Raw genomic sequence first — 19,380 nt, 5'->3', positions numbered from 1 at the left:
ACAAAAACGTAGTTGAATAGGATTGAGCCTAAACGTGATCAGTTTTACGTGCTTTAAAGTTGCATGCTGCCTTCCTTTAGGTTGCATTGAGCCTAGTTTATCAACGCGTGTTTGAAAGCGATTTGAGCATATATACTTTTAAATAGGTTCTCAAAATAATCAAAATTTACAGCTCCCAGTATGTCATGTATTACATTAAAGTCTGTAGAAATATTATTCACGACAGAGGTTCAGTTGTTAACATTCAGTTATTTCAATAAATGCAGCAGAATCTGGATATGTCAATAGAACGTGTGTATACAGAAGTAGTGTCATCTTCACATACATGGTATGTACAGGGAGAAATTGTGTCCTTGTTTTGCAAAAGCACTGTTTTACTTAAATATTGAAAATAATTGCTTTCTTCGTTGCCGACGTTATGTAATTTTTTTTCTCAATTACATCGTGAACAGCGAACTCTTTGTAAGTCATTGAGCTGTCGCATACTATTTCTGAAACTGGTTCGACTTTAGCATTTGAATGGATATGACATATCGCGACATTTACGATCGAAGCGTCTTGCAAGATAATTATACAAGCTTGACCTTTTCAGATGTGTTTGTGCATGGTTACACTTCAGACCAGTTTGGCCTCATTTCACTAACTTTAATAATTAGATACTATTGTTATAGTTGCATATCTTATACAGTAGGGACTTAACCATTTATATTCGCTTCGAGTATTATCTTTCAAATCAGTATATACATATTTTCTTTTGTAGTGATATTTGTTACTAAACTTATGTAATAGAATGTACTTTTTTGTTATACAAGATAGAGCGAGTTTCAGATGCATCAAACATGTGATAATATATCATACGTATGCTCATACTATATATATATATATATATATATATATATATATATATATATATATATATATATATATATATATATATATATATATTAACTTAATGATTTACAAAGTTCAAATTTGACAATGAAGATTATATAACGCTCATACCGAAGAAAAGAATTATCTGAACCCTATAAATGAATTACTGCTTTCAGCAAAAACAGGAATAAAATTATCTCCCCTCGATGTAAAATTAGGTATGTGCACGCCATCATTACTAACATGCACACAGTGTTTATTGGCAGATAACTATCATTATGTATACATCTAAATAACATAATAATTCAATCTAAACCTCAATCATCAACAAATACTAAAAGGCTACAATGTAATACAAGACTTAAAGCGAACTAGCAATTAAAAATATTTCTAAGTACCTGTACTTTCGAGACAATTATACTCAATAATGCGAGAGTTAAAATCTATAACAACGCAGTGGGGAATTTTATGTTACGGGGAACGGATCAAAAGATTCTCAATTACAATCAACTTTGTTTCTAACTTACACATATCGTTTGAAGAAACTACTGAATAAATAATAAGGAATAGCGTTTACATCTTAGGGTCATGAAACAAACTGAATTGGTGGTAGTTATCAGGTATCTGCACGTTAAGGTTTTGATTGATGGTGTTAAAGAAAATGTTGCGTTATTAAACCAGGACATAACTGTGTCACTATCGGTGTTACACTAAATAAAATTTTAACAAGTGTATAGGGTAAAAGTGTAACAATTGTGATATTTAAAACAAGGTTTTTTCTTTCCTTTTACCTAGACTTTGAATTTGAAAGACATCTCTCTTAAGATCATAAGAGTGAGAAACAACGATTCTATGCGAATTTATCATTGCGCAAGGCCACTGGAAAAGGGGTGGGGTCCGTTGTTTCTGTAGTTGCCTTTTCCATACACGCTCGCAGTAATGTAACTGCTGATTACTGTATCATCACGACCTAAATCCAATATCACATTTACAAGACTTTCGTCGCCCATCGTCGCTACCCATGGATAGTTGATCTACATTTACCCTGTGCTTATGTAATAGCCACTATCCTATTCGATGCAGCTCAACTACACCCATCCAATCGGATTAAAAGCTACCTTAATCTAGAAAAATATATGCAAATAAGTAAATCAGCTTCGGTAGACGGAGACCGGTGTAAAGTGTTTCATCAATTTAAACAATTCATTGCGTATTTTGCAAGCCAATAAATGTGGATATAATTGAAATCACCATATTGGACAAGTAACAAGGTATCCAATTAGTTAACGAAGTTTGCTTTATATAGACAGTAACTCTTCGTTTTAAGACTAATGTCATTTGGATCCAATCCATAAACCATATTAATAACGTTTCTACAGCCCGATAGGAATAACATACTTTTTTCTTAAAAATAACATAAAACATAAGCGTCTTATCGTAACTCGCAAAAAGTATTTAGATTTACATATTTGCTCTCGATGTGCATTCTAGTACCATTATTCAGACAGGAAAACGAACTTTCTCAGTCGCAAAATAATAGCAGAAAAGGTTTGCGAAAATAGGCATTTTTTTTTTTATCCGATATTTAAAAAAAAATTGAGATGTTATCTGTCAGCAAGGCATTAACTTAAAATTAAGCGCCAAAATATACATTAGACGGTTGTGCAAGTATTCAACGGGGTTTTAATCAAAGGAAAACGTTTAATTTGAAGTTGAGCTAATAAATATGCAGTAAACGGTTTTTAAATATATAAGATTTAACAGCTTTTACAATTTGAGTTTTCATCTTCATTTACATAAAACTTGTTAGAGAGTCATAAATTGTCGCCCTGTCGATGCGTGAAAATTCATGATCAAACAAGCTGACATCACAGATTTGGCAATAAATCTTCTATTAAATCCTCTTTATAATAATGAAAAAAAATCCGCATTTAGATAATATCCACGACAGTTTAGACACATATATGTTAAACTCGGATGCAATTAAATATTGGCAGGTAAAAATATGTAAAAAATTATTCGTTAGGTTTACATTATTTCTAGCAGCAAGAGAATTGCTGAAAGAAGGATGGGCATTTAGTATAGAACCTATACTTTTGTAGTATCCGTCCTTGTCTCAGTTATTCTGACCTGAGATCCAAATGACTCAGAACAGGTGATAAATGTACAGACTGCAGCATTCGCGACCACGTTAACAGCGACATATATTTTGCCATCAGAGTTGTGAATGTTGATTGAAGAGTGGGCGAAAGGTTTGGTCACACGGTATCTTAGAGAAAAGAGTCAAAAAGTAAATTTGACATAAATAGAGGACTTTTTTTCGAGTTCTCATTGCCAATATAGTTTTGATTCCAACACCATGTAATACCAAAGGTATTACAGTTGAGAGTATTATCGAAATGGTTTATTGTATGACCCAGATTTTATGAAATGCACAACTTTCTTTCTCAGTCTATTATTTATATTACTCCGTGTCATTTGTTTTTATTTCTGCCTCACTCTATTTTCATACATACACAAGCACATACATTGGAAACCGTATAGAGATTAACTATCGAAATATTTGGGTCGAGGAACGACAATCACTGGGCTTAAACGAAAGATATAAATATTTAGTATAATTAATTTTGATCCTATGGGCAAATATTGAATATGCAATATTAATGAAAAATAGTTATCTTTTTCTTAAAAGAAGGAATGACTGTATCTGCCATTTAAGAATTGATCATATGATAATTTGTGGTCGTTTTCTGTTGTCTTCAATGGCTGAAATGAGCACGGACAAATATTTATACAAATTTTCAATTGCTTGAAGGTGCGCACTGTAATCAAGGAAATAATGATTGGCTAGAATGATTTTGTAGCCTAGAAGAAATAAAAGAAAACCCTCCGGTTTATACATTATGAAATATATGTAACTTATTAATAAAAGAAGGTGAAAACAAGAATACACTGGATTACTCTGAAGTTTGAATCACAAGGTGGACCAAAAATATCAAAAATTAAATTATTCAATTTCAATATTGTCCACGTATCAGTTATTTCCAATGATCAATCTGAAGATAAGTCTGACCAAAGACATTACCAATATTTCAGTTACTTTTAGGCCCAGTGTGTATCATCCAGTGAAGACTGGTCTCTATCGCTGCGTTTGGTTCACTAGTCCAATGGTTCCTGTAATCGAAATATCTAGTTACATTCCCGCGTATAAACTGTTTCCGGGAGAGGACATATTCTCTCTAGGTCTGGTACTTATTCAGATCAGCAGCTGCGGGATTATGATACAAGGGAAGGCCTAGCATTATGTTTATAAGCATATTTGTCTGGTGTCCGGCAGCTGAATGTGCGCAAGTCTGGCGATTGCATGTAAAACGAATTAAAATTTCATAGTTGGCCCACCACTAGCCAGGGCCGAATCAGGTCAAATGTTCGGGGAGGGAGGAGTTTCCAAAATTGCAAAAGAACTCTTACTTTCCACGAATGGGCACCAAAAAGTAAACTTCTGCTGGAATATTTATTGAAAGTCTGGATATTTGCCAATAGTCGTAAAACGATGGTCCAATTTCAAGCGACGTGTGACTGCACAAATTTGTGCGTATATATATATATATATATATATATATATATATATATATATATATATATATATATATAATGATTAACGTCATGAAATCATAAATTATGTACCTGATTTTACTGTGAACTGCTTATCCAACCAGATGTGCACATACAAAAGACTGCCAACGCGCACCCACCCAAAACAGGAATAACTATCTTTTTAGTGTCTAAACTTTTGATAAAACAAATACGTTGTTCATTTAGATAATTGTTTCTTCACTTACCCATGATTATTGCTGTGTTCTTAGTTCTTGTTGGTATTCTTCTTCTTCTTTTCTTCTTCTTTTTCTTCTTCTTCTTCTTCTTATTATTATTATTATTATTATTGGTAGTAGTAGTAGTAGTATCGTGGTAGTGGTGGTTATCAGTGCCATCACATAAATGTAAAATATCCTGAACATTTGTCCAGATTATATTCCAGAAGTACTGCTGCATCAATTCCCAAACTTTTTACTTTGTTTTTGTTTTGATTGTTAGAATCAAACTGTCAAACAATTTTGAAATCAAACTTAAAGACTGAAACTCGTATTTAAAGGCGGCTAAACTTCGACGTACGTTGGGCTTGCATCTAAAATTATGATTTGTCGACGCTTAGTATGGTAATGTGACAAATAGAAATGGTAATCAAAGACGCAAACGGCGTGAGTGGATGTTTGTGATTTAATATTAATTTCTGTGATAATGAAGGACTAAATGCTTATGTTTCCCATGTGATGAAAGAGTTTATATGCCTACTAATACTTACTTCTTTGGTAAAGCAGTTGTTGTCGCAGTTTCAGAGTAGTTGACAGATAAAAAGGAAATTTCTTGTGTAATGGGAAAGTTTATATCAGATATCTCTCTTAAAATATTAAACGATGGACTAGTCTATCTTTTAATCCATACGGTAGACACATACTAATCTCATTTTTAGCATGGATGTGAAAGGCAGATGGATCCACACACATAGATGTACAAAGGAAAAGCCATATACCGTTAGTGTATTGACATAAAAGTAGATAAAGGAAATATTGAACAGGTCGCAGCTCTTGGTTACTATTAAAAAAATGAAGTTAATTATATAATGATGAATGAAATGTATATTGAATTGACCCAGTATAGTTTACTGGGATAACATTGAGAAAGAAATTTAAACCTAGAAAAGCGATTCCCCCACTGATTTGTGGGCAACAAAAAAAATTTGTTATATCATTTTAAAAAGAATTAATTCTCTGGAGGCAAAAGAACGAAACATTCAGGTTTAAAAGAAAGGCCAAGTTGTACTAATCCCCCTCTGTCAAAATAAGAGGTTGGACACTTTTGTCTCATGGAACTTTCCAGTTCACCATAGTTAAAACTATTACAGAAAATATAAAATTATTCTGAAGTTTCCCCACTTGATAAATCCAAGTTGGACAGATGGTAAGTGAATAATGTATTATAATGTACATGACATGCCTCACATTCTATGAAGCTCCTTAGCAGTTCAAACACTCCTCAAATTCATATCTTAGTTCACATAATATGTCCTTGTAAAGCATTCTCTGGAACCAAACTTTGTAACCAAGCTTACAATCATCCCAAAAATGTACCAGTATCCAAAGCTTACAATCATCCCAAATACGTACCAGTATCCAAAGCTTACAATCATCCCAAATACGTACCAGTATCCAAAATCATACATTCACCCCAAATACGTACCAGTATCCAAAATCTTACATTCACCCCAAATACGTACCAGTATCCAAAATCTTACATTCACCCCAAATACGTACCAGTATCCAAATCTTACATTTTCCTTGAAGTAAGCTGAACCTAGTGTCGGAGGGTGGAACTGTACATGGTATGAGATACTGTCTAGTCAAGATATATACAACATGTCGGAGGATGGAACTGTACATGGCATGCGATATTCTTTAATCACGATATATACAACATGTCGGACGATGGAACTGTACATGGCATGCGATCCTGTCATCACGGTATATACAACATGTCGAAGGATGGAACTGTACGTGGCATGCGATACTGTCTAGTCATATGTACAACATGAGCAGAATTTCATGAAATCTCCCCATTTGCCACAAGTTATGAGCTGGAAGAGCAAATTTTAATAGAATGATAGATGGATATAATATTATTTTTTCCCCCAGTTTAAGAGCGGTCTAACTTTTCATTAACAGTTACAATATAATTTAATTTGACACCATAAACGGTTTTTACTTGACCTAAATTACTGAATTTTCCTTACTTATGCAGCTTCTGAACTACATTCCAACCATAAAAAATGACACTGACCTTTAAAATTGGATCATAAAAGTAAGTTATGTGAATGATTTTAGGTCATTATGCATGAATAAATACAGTTGCATCTCAGTGTCCATGAGAATGTGTTAACTAGTTTCTCGACAAAAAAACAAATCGAAATTACTAAGAAAAATACTTAAAAACGATGAGTTAAACATAATTTTAATTAAACTGGCTTCAAGTAAAGCCCTAGCTACAAAATTATTAAACCTCACATGTCAGTTTGACCTTGGTATAAATACCAAGCTTTTGATACATATAATAGGTATAATTGATACAAGCTGAAGCTATGATTTTACAGGTGGAAAAATTTCATTCCATGTTCTATAACGACAGCGTCTATATGACAGTTTCGATAAGCAAGAAGTTATATTGATATGATCCCGCCCTAGACCTGGAATTACAGCTCCCTGAGAGCTACAAGTGACAACATCGAGGCATCATTTCCTCGTCTAATAAGTTTTACGTCTATTACTGTATTCAAACGCTTGCAAGATACGGTTCCAAGAAACATAACCTTTATTTGATATTGAACGCGCAGGACACACGCAGGCAGCTTAAGACAGCAACGTAATGCTTACATATGTTAAGCGGCAGTGTGTAGAGAGTGTACTTATTAAACGTTTTAGCGTACAAACAGATGTATGAGAAAATAAATGGAGCGTGCATTGCTGTCTTATGATGCAGAACACGTACACAGTACATTGTGAAGAACAATTTTGATAATATTATACATATACATGTATATGTACGCATACCTAACCATACGTATACGTATGCATAGATACGTGTATGTGTGTGTGATTTGGATTTTTTTTTACCTAGCTTTAACAATTATTCAGTCATATTGCTACGATGTCTGTAGTGTGGCAGTTTATAGTGATGTCTATCACTGGGGCATCATGCCGCAGACATGTAGCATGATGTCCCACCCAGTCACGTTATCCTGACACCAGGCCGACCAGTCCTAATACTAACCTTTTAATGCTGAGCGTCAAGCGAGGCAGCTGTCAGTGCCATTTTTGTAAGTCTTTGATGTGACTCGGCCGGAAATCGAACCCACGACCTTTCGCATCCGAGGCGGACGCTCAAACCACTAGGCCACTGGAGCGGTAAATACGTGCATGTACATGCACGCACATATATACATACGTACGTGCATGCGTGGGTGCGAGCGTGCGTGCATATATATATATATATATATATATATACGTACTACATACGTACATACATTCGTGTCATACATACATACATACATACGGCGTAGAAAGACTTATTAATACTTAGCAATTTTTGGAGGAAAGGGTTTATCAAACTTTATTCCGTTGAGATTAGTACAGTGAAAGATGGTACCAATTTATATCTTTCTTTTAGGAAAAAGGACACACAAGCCAGTTGTGACTTTCATTACATATGTGTTTCTATGTTCTTTCAAACAATTTTACAAATCCCAACAAAATTTGAAGTATTGTTTGAATTTTGTTTCTTCATCTTTTCAATAAAATACATCGTTCATTCCATCATGAGTGACAATATATTTAGCATTAGATCTCTATATTTTTATGATTCCGTTCTTAATCCTTTGAAACGAAACGTAAAATGTTTCATTTATCACCTTCATTCTTGCACTTACTAGACAGCCGCTGGTGAGGGATACTGTGAGCTCGATTGTTTATTACTGAAACATAACGATCTGACTCGATACTCTCCGGAGTACTAATAGGTCTTTATACGGGACAATACCACATAATACAATTAGAGATTAACCAATAGAAGGCACACTTTCAAAACCGAATGAAATTGTGGCAAGGACCGTACTAAAAATAGTTTCAATAAATATGATCAAACATGATCCGTAAAGATAACAAATTCTCCCAAATTGTGCACTTATTGCAAATTTGAAGAAATATTTCGTAATGAAAATTAACTTGTCTTTAAGTTCGCAATGCAAGAAAGGTCGCAATGGATTGTTACAAATAATATTAAGAGTATCAGTCGATGGACCTATGATAACGTAACACAAGGGAATATTCGATTCTTCACCACTCGATATCTTCCAACTAGCCAGTAATGCAAGACCTACTCCAGGAGTAATCAAGAATGAATCAATTTTAAACATCTAAATAGTCATATTTAAATGGATGGCATATTGGGGAAAATTCGTCACTGGCTGATTTTGAAGAACGATAAAGTATTTGATGTTATTATTTGGATAGTCTTGGATTTCGCCCTTAAAATAGCTAATATTGATCTTGATTAGATTTTAGCTTCGCGATGACAACATTGTTGCACCCTGCACTGTAAAAATTTAAAAACAGACTTATTGTAGGCAAAAACGTTTTTGTTTAATTGTGAACAAGTACCAGTTTTATCTTACTATAATTGATATTGTGATATCTTACTATTATCGATATTGTGATATCTTACTATTATCGATATTGTGATATCTTACTATTATCGATATTTTGATATAAAGAAATGGATGACCAGCAGAACCTGGTTATAAAATTCGTTGAAAAAGACCACAGCTTCTTATGATAGGACTGCAGTAGAACTTGCAAAACTAAACACACTAAGCAAAATGTTTGATAAATGATCTAAAAGTGGGACAAGGCTTGTTTTTATGGCGTCAAGCAGAAGAGGTGAAAGTGTATTAATACATTATGTAACTGCTGAACTATATGTCACAACGATTCAAAGATTCCCTGGCATCAAAGATGGGCGATTTCGTAATATATGAACTATTGAACCTTGTAATAGGCAATGATAATGTTAAGCGACATGAATGTAATAATTTGAATGTTGGCGTTTAAATCAAAAATGCAATGTATATGCTAAGCATGACAGTTTTCAGTAGAATATGTTGTTGCCCAGACATTTATGAAGCAGCGAAACGGTTTTTGGAGGCGTCAACATGAAAATGCCCAGGGACTTTCATCAGTCACCTCCTGTTGTTAGCACTGAATAATGAGATGATAATGCATTTATACTATCATCAAATCTAATGAATTATTTCCACCACACAGCCTACACACATACAAGAATGAGCCTGACCCCAATGTAGCAGTTCATTCGATTTATATTTAATGAAGCAAATTTCCAATGTGAAAATCTTAGTGGAGCCTGTGAATTTGTTTGAATTTAGTAACGTTCAAAGGTAACACAGGTGCAAATTCCAAATTCTAATGAAGGAACATCAGTAGGGTAATATGCATGTACTTTCTTTACCAATCACCTAATAATGTTATGTAGTTAGAAAGGAAAAGAGCTACCTGTACTGTAAACCAAAAATGTATATGTATTGATCAATGAAATATGTCCCTGTGTGCAGCTATATTTCATATGTCTCATACACATTAGCCAGTCCTGAAGTCTTCATGTGTACCACTTTTTCCTCTTTCATGTCTTCTCTTACGTTTAGGGCAGAATTTTATTCTGGAAACACTAGCCAAAACGTCTCACCATAATTTGTTGTATTTCTTCACAGTACAATACAATATTCCCCTGAGGTATTCTCGCTGTCCCTATAAATGTGACTGAAGCGTTGATAAGAAAAAATATAAAAAACACAATATGAATATGTATCTGATGGTGATCCAACCAAAGGTGTATCATTTTTTGTATAGAAGCTACTGGTACCTGCTAAAATCCCAAATTTTCGATTAACATTTTTAAAATGTGGTTGTCAATATAAACTTGCCCAAAACCCACTTTGATTACTGATTTTCATTTTATTAGGTCATTTACAATTTAAATACACCGCCTCTCTTTTGGATTTTATATATATATATATATATATATATATATATATATATATATATATATATATATATATATATATATATATAAGATACGTGGTTAGATGGGTACATTACATAAGGAAGCATAGATGGATAGACACGATACACGATACAGTGGACACCGGATTTTGAAGTCTTTTTTATAAGCTATCCCATCTATAAGTCCAGCTTTCCACAGGCACAAATATAGTACACTGGTACTAGTATTTATCATGTTTGCCCTTCATGATAGGCTGCCTGGTCGACAAGGTCATTAGTTAACTATGGAACTGGTGGTATTCATGGGGAAGAAAGGAAATAGATAATATTTAACACTGCGTCTTTCATCTCATTCGAAGTGTTTTATAAACCTTAAACTGTCGTTGTTTTTGACATTGTTATAACCATCATGCATTTTGGATTTTCCTTGTGGACAACGGAACAAGAAATAAAAAAAATGTTGTACAACAAAACGGACATTATAATTCATTAATAGTGTCATTTGAGCAAGAACCTACCGACAAATTATACAGTTAGATTAATTAGTCTTGCTGTTGACGATTTTAGCATAAGGAATGAGAATAGTCACAACCTTAAGACTCTTTATATTAAATCCTTTAATGTCTTGAAAGCGTTTGCATAACGTGTGCAATCTATCGGATTGACACCATTTACATAATGTGCAGTCTTTTCCAAATTTAGCAAAATATTAATATACATAAGACGACTATTATAAATGACCACAGTCAAAGATATAGATTTATTGATCATATATCCTAATGATTTGTGAGGAAAGACAAACGGTCTTGGCAGGCCATGTTTCTCGATAGAGGGAAGGTTTTTCGATACAGATTTATCTGCGTAAATAAAGTCAAAATCAGTATATTGTTGTCTAATCTATTACTGTATATAACACGACAACATTTTGTTGCTGTTAAATAAAAGGTTGTATTCTTACGTGTGAATGAATTGATGTCATGTTCACCACGTCATTTATCAGTTACAAAAAGTACCATGATTGTTGCTTAGAATATAAACAGAACCTGTATTAAGTTTGTCAGTGGTGATGTAACCTTAGAGACCGAACAGCCGCTTAGTCGCAGTAGAAATAATTACCGACAGGAGAGAATCCCTGTAGCATTTTGCAAGGAACTTCAAAGTTCATCTTTGGATTGCCAGATCTCTCTGTGAAACGGAAAATTTCCAGAAAAACACCAAGCATCCGACCTGGGTAGGATTCTGCGTGTCGATTGTTACATATTATTAAACACGGATGAATTGATTTCTGAATAGCATTAAATCAGATGAGAAAGATTACACATTGTTGTTTCAATGAATGAATATTTATTTGCCAGAAACCTACCAGAGTAACTGACCCAACACAAAACGGTATTAGCTCTCTTTGATGGTTGCCTTGGCTAAACAAGCACATGGCACAGGCACCCAATGTTCTGGCTTTTCAATTCAAAATTTTCACTTGTACATGTATATACATAATATTTTGAAAACACAGGTGGCTGTGAAAGATGGGTGGCAATCCACCTATCTTATTGATTTTACGAGACCACATTAAATGCAATTCAAACTTTAAAGAATAAGGATTTTGAATATGAGAATCATGCAACGTAAATGCATGTCCTTATATCATTTGCTTGATACCCTATATATGGTAGGGGCATATATTTAGTGCTTGTCCATTTGTATGTCCATGCAGACATTCATTATGCATGCGTATAACATGACATTTAAGGCAGTTCCTTTTCATCGTGCATGACAGACAAACATAAAAGATGACTACAACCCTCTTTTACCAAAGTATTCGTATTTTCGGATATTTTCTAAAGCACATAAATCAAACCAAACATTTCTACAACAATGTCTATCATTAGGGGACATTCCAAAATGTATGCAACCATTGGGTCCGTTCTAATAAATATATACACCTTAAGGTCATATTCAAACATGTTAAAGGTGGACTTTTATTAATTACTGTTATTCACTCTATTACATTAGAAGTTGAAAAGAAACTACCAGCCCCAAAAGGCAAGAAAATTTATTGAGCAAGCCAGGACCGTCTTTTTTGTTAATGATAGTGAATCTGGAGGCATTGTGTTATACGCTTTTTTCTTGTGCAAGAAACTGGAAATATGGAGAAAAGGAATATCCTTAAATATGTGTGCTTTTCATCTCCACATATTACTGTAGATGCAGCAACTGGACCACAGGACTAAACATCTATTAACAGCTCTCTCTCTCCCTCTCTCTCTCCTGACGCATTTGTTATTTTTTTACACTGTTTATATTATATTCATATTTTGTTTCCGAACATATTCACAAGAATAATACTATAAGAAAAAGGAATAAAAATATTAAATAAATTTAGAACGTAACGAAACATCTGTAAATTATTGAATACGTGTAATGTTTGAATAATTATCTTGAATCATGCTACAATGTCAATTTTACCACGTGATGATACACTTATCAATTTCTTCGCTTGATATCATATGTTTCTCTCCCGTGCTGAATTTTATAATTGAGGTTGTTTTGGACTTACCCCACAGTAAATGGGTTAAATACAAGACTATCCAAATGCTAACGGCAGCTTCCGTCCGTACTTTTATTGTTCTTCGAAATCAGCCAAAAAGTGTAATTGAACGAGATTTGTTGAGAAGTTCACATTAGGAGACGAGAAAAAGACAATCAAGCAAGGTTAGGTGTACGGAGAGATAAGGAATCTTCTTGTCCCTCCTGTTAAATTGTTACATGTCTGGACCACTCTACTGTAATATCATTACCGATTTGATTAGGAAGGTGTCCTGTGAAAAAGTTTAAGCAGGGTGTAGTTTTGTGTTTCATGATGGATTTTAGGGACCGACTATTCAGTATGGAATAGGGAAGGATGGGGATAGGGTGTTTTGAAGAAGAAAAAAAAAAGATCTACCCTCACATAGCTTTAAAAGTATACACTTGCTCTAATTTGTACAAAATACAATTCTACCGGTCATATTTGAAATTTAAGAAAAACAAAGTATACAAAACAAACAAAATATCCTAGTTGAAACGAAATTTTATGATCCTTCGAAAAATGTAAATGATCAATCCCTAATGTGCTTGTATACGCTTGTCATTTATATACCTACTTGCACATCGCTTAAAGGTATACCGAATCCTGTTTGAACTGGTTTGGAGGAAACGAGCAATTAAGAAACATTTATCCAACAAGAACAGGGGCAAACTCGGAAGTGGTCTATTTCTGCCTCAACTGATAGGCTCCTCTGTGGACAAACCAGTGTTGGAATATGAAGGGAATACCCTGGAAATAGGAAGGTGTCCAAGGGAATAACGTAGGAATAGAAAGGTACGTTATCCATTTGTGTTTGTGAAAGGTGCGAGCATGAATAAACACTAGCTCAACAGATATACGCTCCAAAATACTCCCTGAAATATGACGATTATAAGGGAAAAGTATTATTTTCTACATGTACCAGCTAGGTAAATGCTGCCCACAATAACGACAAAAAGGATTCCTCGAGATAAAAAGGTGAATTTAAATAAATAAAAATATAAATAAATCTTCGTTCTCGTTTTACATTGGTACGATATATTGCTTTTTTATACAAGCAATATTTAGATAAACCATGTTTTGAGAATGACAAATTAAAACAATATTGAGTTTAATCAAATGAGAAATTTTCTTGTTATTGCTTTTGTTAAACAAGTATAAATATATTGAGAAAAAATATATCTGAAACAGAAAAATGCATAATCAGAAAATATTCGGAAACATAAAGTCCACATTAATGTCAATCATTCTCTTTATTGGTATGTAATAACGAGATGCCATTGGACACCTTCCATACCTGGATTTGACTATCAAAGTGTTATTTATTTGGTACCCTGCATATAATCTAGCACTAAACTGGAAGCGATAAAATACATTTAATGATAATATGTGTCTAGACATGTGTTAAAATCAGGCATTTTTCTGATTTGTTTTGTCAGGTATGTAACTAAGCTTCTCGCATCATCGGTACCGCTACCAATATCTGACAAACTAACTGCAGTCTTCTTTGAGGTACATGGGTTTCTTATGCAGGTAACAAATGCATGTCGCGAATAAAAGTTAGTCTGGTCATACTTTAAGCTTTCATTGTGAATTTTGAACAGAAATCTCCCTCTCAGTTTGGTAATGTAAAATAGCTACATACATGTTCCCTTCTCTATTGGTGGCCCTAGTGGCCGAGTGGTCTATAGCGCTCAACGTTACATGTCATTGCCGTCTCACCCATGTCTGCGTGGGTTAGAGTCTCAGGTTTGTGGATATGTGAGAAACCTTCCCAGCAGCTTCTTGCGGGTCGATGGTTCTTTCTGAGGTTTTCCCGGGTTCTTCCTCCACTGACCATTGATACTGGCCATAATGTATGGCCTATCTTATGCTGAAATATTGACGTTAAACCCTACAATAACAACAGCTTTTACATACGTATGTATAGGTAAATGAACACTATTTAGCTTTGGTGAGTTAACACGTGTATGTTAAGTGATTATATACGACTTTGACCTGATTTTTAACATTTTTGCATTTTTCGAATGCCAGTTCGTGTGAATTAAAGCTGTCAGCATTCTTAATCATCCTGTACTGGTTTTGTACAGATGCATTATTGAAACAAGAGCATCCGAGCATCTATGTCCATGGTCATATAACATTTCGTGTTATTACACAGCTATTAAAATGTTTTGTCTGCACCTTTGCGTATACACTAGCTGGTAACCTTATTAGTTATCCCCCCTTGCAACATCTTTGAAGTCAATTGTCCTATTCCAAAAGCATCACCTCAGCGGTCGCCCTAATCGAGTATGAATTTATAGCTGGTGTAACCTTCGCCTCCGGTAAAATGACCTCAGCTAACAAGAGCGAATAAACACTCTGACAGTTCTCTGCTTTGTTTTCGTTTTGTTCTTTTACTTCACGATACTTGCAGTATTTCCAGTAGTACAGACAATATATCAGTTTCTTAGTTTCTACCAAATGAAGGAGAGCTGTTTGTTTCAAGTGTCACGTTTTTCACAAAACGTGACAAGACATCAACTAATTGACCAATCATAATGCATGACCTGATCTAAAATATAGACATGAAAACAAGACTAGTTTTAATTACAGTAAAGCTGAATGGTAAACGTGTGGTACCTATTTCAGTAAAGAAAATAATAACGAAAAGGACTTACATCACAAGGTTTAGACAGTGCCCATGAAACACATCGTTGTTCTCTTTGACAAGTGTTCAATATTCGATCACTATTCACAGACAATTGATACAGATCGATGCCAAGAACAGGTGATAAAGAATTTAAATGATACAAGAAATTAGCTTGAACAAAACATAGACACACACCCAGAAATTGGAAAAGAAAACGGCCGACATTAAAGAGGAACCGAATAAAATATAAAAAAAAAATGGGGCAAGGAAGCATACTTCAGTAACTCAATTGAGTGATGTTAAGTCCCAGAAGAAAACAAATGCACACACACACGCACACACACACACACACACACACACGTAAAAGACGTTCAATTGTATCAATGCATCATATATATTCTCAATGCATCAAATGTATTCTAGATAAAACTATCTTTGCTCCTTGTTGCTTCAAAGATTTCTAAAATCAGCCCTATCTTCACATTTGTTGTTCCATTCCACAGAATCTATGGTATAACTTTATAATAGGTTTCCAGGTTTAACACTGGTGTGCTAGCAGTTCCTGGTTTGGTGGTCTTGACAAATGCTAATGTACTATGAGGTCCTGGTTTGTTAGACATGTCTGCTGTTGATGTGTTAAGAGGTCCTGTTTTCCTAGTCATGTCTACTTTTGATATTCTAAGAGGTCCTGTTTTACTGGTCATGTCTACTGTTGATGTGCTAAAGGTCCTGCTTTGCTATTTACGTCCACTGTTGATGTGCTAAGATGTCTTGTTTTGCTAGTCCTGTCTACTGTTGATGTGTTATGAGGTCGTGTTTTACTAGTCATGTCTACTGTTGATATGATAAGATATCATGTTTGCTGTCATGTCTACTGTTGATATGATAAGTTATCATGTTTGCTAGACATGTATACCGTTGATGTGTTATGAGGTCGTGTTTTACTAGTCATGTCTACTGTTGACATGATAAGATATCATGTTTGCTAGTCATGTCTACTGTTGATATGATAAGATATCATGTTTGCTAGTCATGTCTACTGTTGATATGATAAGATATCATGTTTGCTAGACATGTATACCGTTGATGTGTTATGAGGTCGTGTTTTACTAGTCATGTCTACTGTTGATGTGATAAGATATCATGTTTGCTAGACATGTCTACTGTTGATGTGCTATGAGGTTCTGTTTTGTCTACAGTTGATATGATAAGATATCATGTTTGCTAGTCATGTGTATTCTTGATGTTCTGAGATGTCATGTTTTGCTGGTTTTGCATGCTCATGATGTTCTAGGTGTTGACTTGTTGGTCTTTGCTAGAGCTAATGTGCTAGGAGTTCATGTTTATCTGGCATGAGTACACGTACCATCATTATGAAATTGGCAATAAATATTTTGAAAGTCACATGACCTTTAACATCATTGGCAAATTCTGCCTGAGGGACAGAATTATACATCAGAAACGTGGTTTAGCCGTGTGTCTGAAAAATGTTCTTTATCTGAAAATGTGGAAAGATTCTGTCTTTCAATTAGGCACACAAATGGATTCAATTAGGCACACAAATGGATTCAAATGATTCTTTTTCCTACCTTTCGGAAGGAAAAATGAGGATATAATCAAATCTGTTTTTGTGTGTGTGTGTGTGTGTGTGAATTCTCACGTACCTTTCAAACTGCTAAACATATACTGAAAATTTTGTCGCATTAATATAGAGAATAATAAGTCGAGTTTGCACAGAAAACGTCCAGTGTAACCTTGAATTAGCCAACTAACAAGCTTCAAGCGTCTTAAATCTCAACTGCTGACAATTTGAGCAATGCCACAAATGTGAATATTTCACACAGAAAAAGAGAATGTTATCCATATGTTTACTCAAGACAGAGAAAAACTAATGAAGTAGTACTCGATTGAAGAGCAATAGTGAGAATAATATTTTATTAGCAATTACAAAAATAACTTTTTAACTTGCAATTGCACTACATAAACCGTAAATGTATCTAAGCCAATCAGTAAAAAAGAGGACTGATTGACATTTAACAATAGCCACTGCTAACTAATCTAATATTACTTCGTACATCTCTTGCAATTCATGTTTATATTGATTTTGCTAACGAATGCTCAAGTGGCTACGGAAATTTGGAAGTGTATATCACTCTGTGTACATTATGGTTAAAACAGAAACAGACTAAACTAGTCGACGACTCATGATTGAGGTCATGAGTGAGGTAGGATAGAACTATCCTGTTCCGATGTTGTACACTGGAAAACACAAGCATACACATATAGGAGTGTGAACAGTTCCCGTCTTGTCTCATTAAATACTAGTGTCAGCAATGTTAATATTTTCTGTGAATGTTTATCGCTGTCCGAAACAGGGGTTGTCTATCGATAAGCACTGCCCCATCTGCCACTGATTTTATCGATACTGCAATATACAGATTTTTCGTACATTTTTCTTTACTTCTATGTTCATTCTTTCGAGGGGGGGGGGTGTTCTTTCAGGTATGCTGCAACTCCACGAACTAAAATGTTTGCATTCTTAAACATCAAAATACAAACACTGTCAGCTGTACGTGTAACCATTGCAATGCTGATAAAATTGATTTAAAATCTTAATAATAAATAAAATAACTATGATATTACTACTTCTACTACTACTAACAAGAACAAGAACAAGAACAACAACAACATCAACAACAATAATAATAATAATAATAATAATAATAATAATAATATTATTATTGACAACAACAATAAGAATATTATTACTATTAGTATTAATAATAATAATAATAATAATAATAATAATAATAATAATAATAATAATTATAATAATAATAATAAAATAATTGCTGCTCAGGCGAATTTCACCAAATTTAACGTTATTAACGTCAGAGCTTAAATATTTGTTACACGTATATAAAGGATGCCTATCCATCATTAAACATGGGCACATTTTTTTTTTAAAATATAGTTGAACCTTCACACAACTTTGTCGAAGAAAACCCATCGTAACAGAACTTGCAACTTCAGCTGAACAAAACATACTTTTGTTTCGATGTTGGACGAAAACTTGTTGGTTTGCAATGCAACATGGTTACATATATTATTTGGTGAACATATCATGCGATCGGTTAAATGTGCCATGCGAAGCAATATGTACTCACTTGGGTCTCTTGCTCAAGGCAGATTTTTAGAATATAAAATTTCATATTTATTATGATGACATGTCTGCAAAATTTCTTATATATGATGAATTGCTGAGAATTACCGGAAAAGCAAGAGCTAAAATATCGTATTAAAAAGTCATATATCTTTAACATAAATCAATTTATTTAACTACGACATACCACCATATAACATCAATACAAGGGTGAAAACTTGTGCCATAGTACCCTGAGTGATCCTGCTTTTCTTAGTATGATACAAATGCAATCATAACAATTCACAGGCGATATTATGCACTCCGCATTGGTATCCTTAAGAAATAAACCTTTGTTTCCACCTACACCACGTACATTGGTATCCTTAAGAAATAAACCTTTGTTTCCACCTACACCATGTACATTGGTATCCTTAAGAAATAAACCTTTGTTTCCACCTACACCATGTACATTGGTATC

General features: G+C 34.1%; 1 protein-coding gene across 1 annotated transcript in view; it reads left to right on the top strand.

The window, feature by feature from the left end:
• The first annotated feature begins 13,751 nt into the window (after positions 1 to 13,751).
• Positions 13,752 to 19,380, top strand: part of LOC149789605 (carnosine synthase 1-like) — a 37,982-nt gene continuing 32,353 nt past the window's right edge. Inside the window, exon 1 of the mRNA XM_089971624.1 lies at positions 13,752 to 13,917. The gene's annotated coding sequence lies outside the window, so the exon portion shown is untranslated. The remainder of the gene's footprint in view (positions 13,918 to 19,380) is intronic.

This window comes from Sinohyriopsis cumingii, chromosome 10, assembly GCF_028554795.1.
Source record: "Sinohyriopsis cumingii isolate HCF-2022 chromosome 10, ASM2855479v2, whole genome shotgun sequence".
Lineage (NCBI taxonomy): Eukaryota > Metazoa > Mollusca > Bivalvia > Unionida > Unionidae > Sinohyriopsis > Sinohyriopsis cumingii.
The sequence above is the reverse complement of the archived record's forward strand: the minus strand, read 5'-3'. Positions and strand labels throughout refer to the sequence as shown.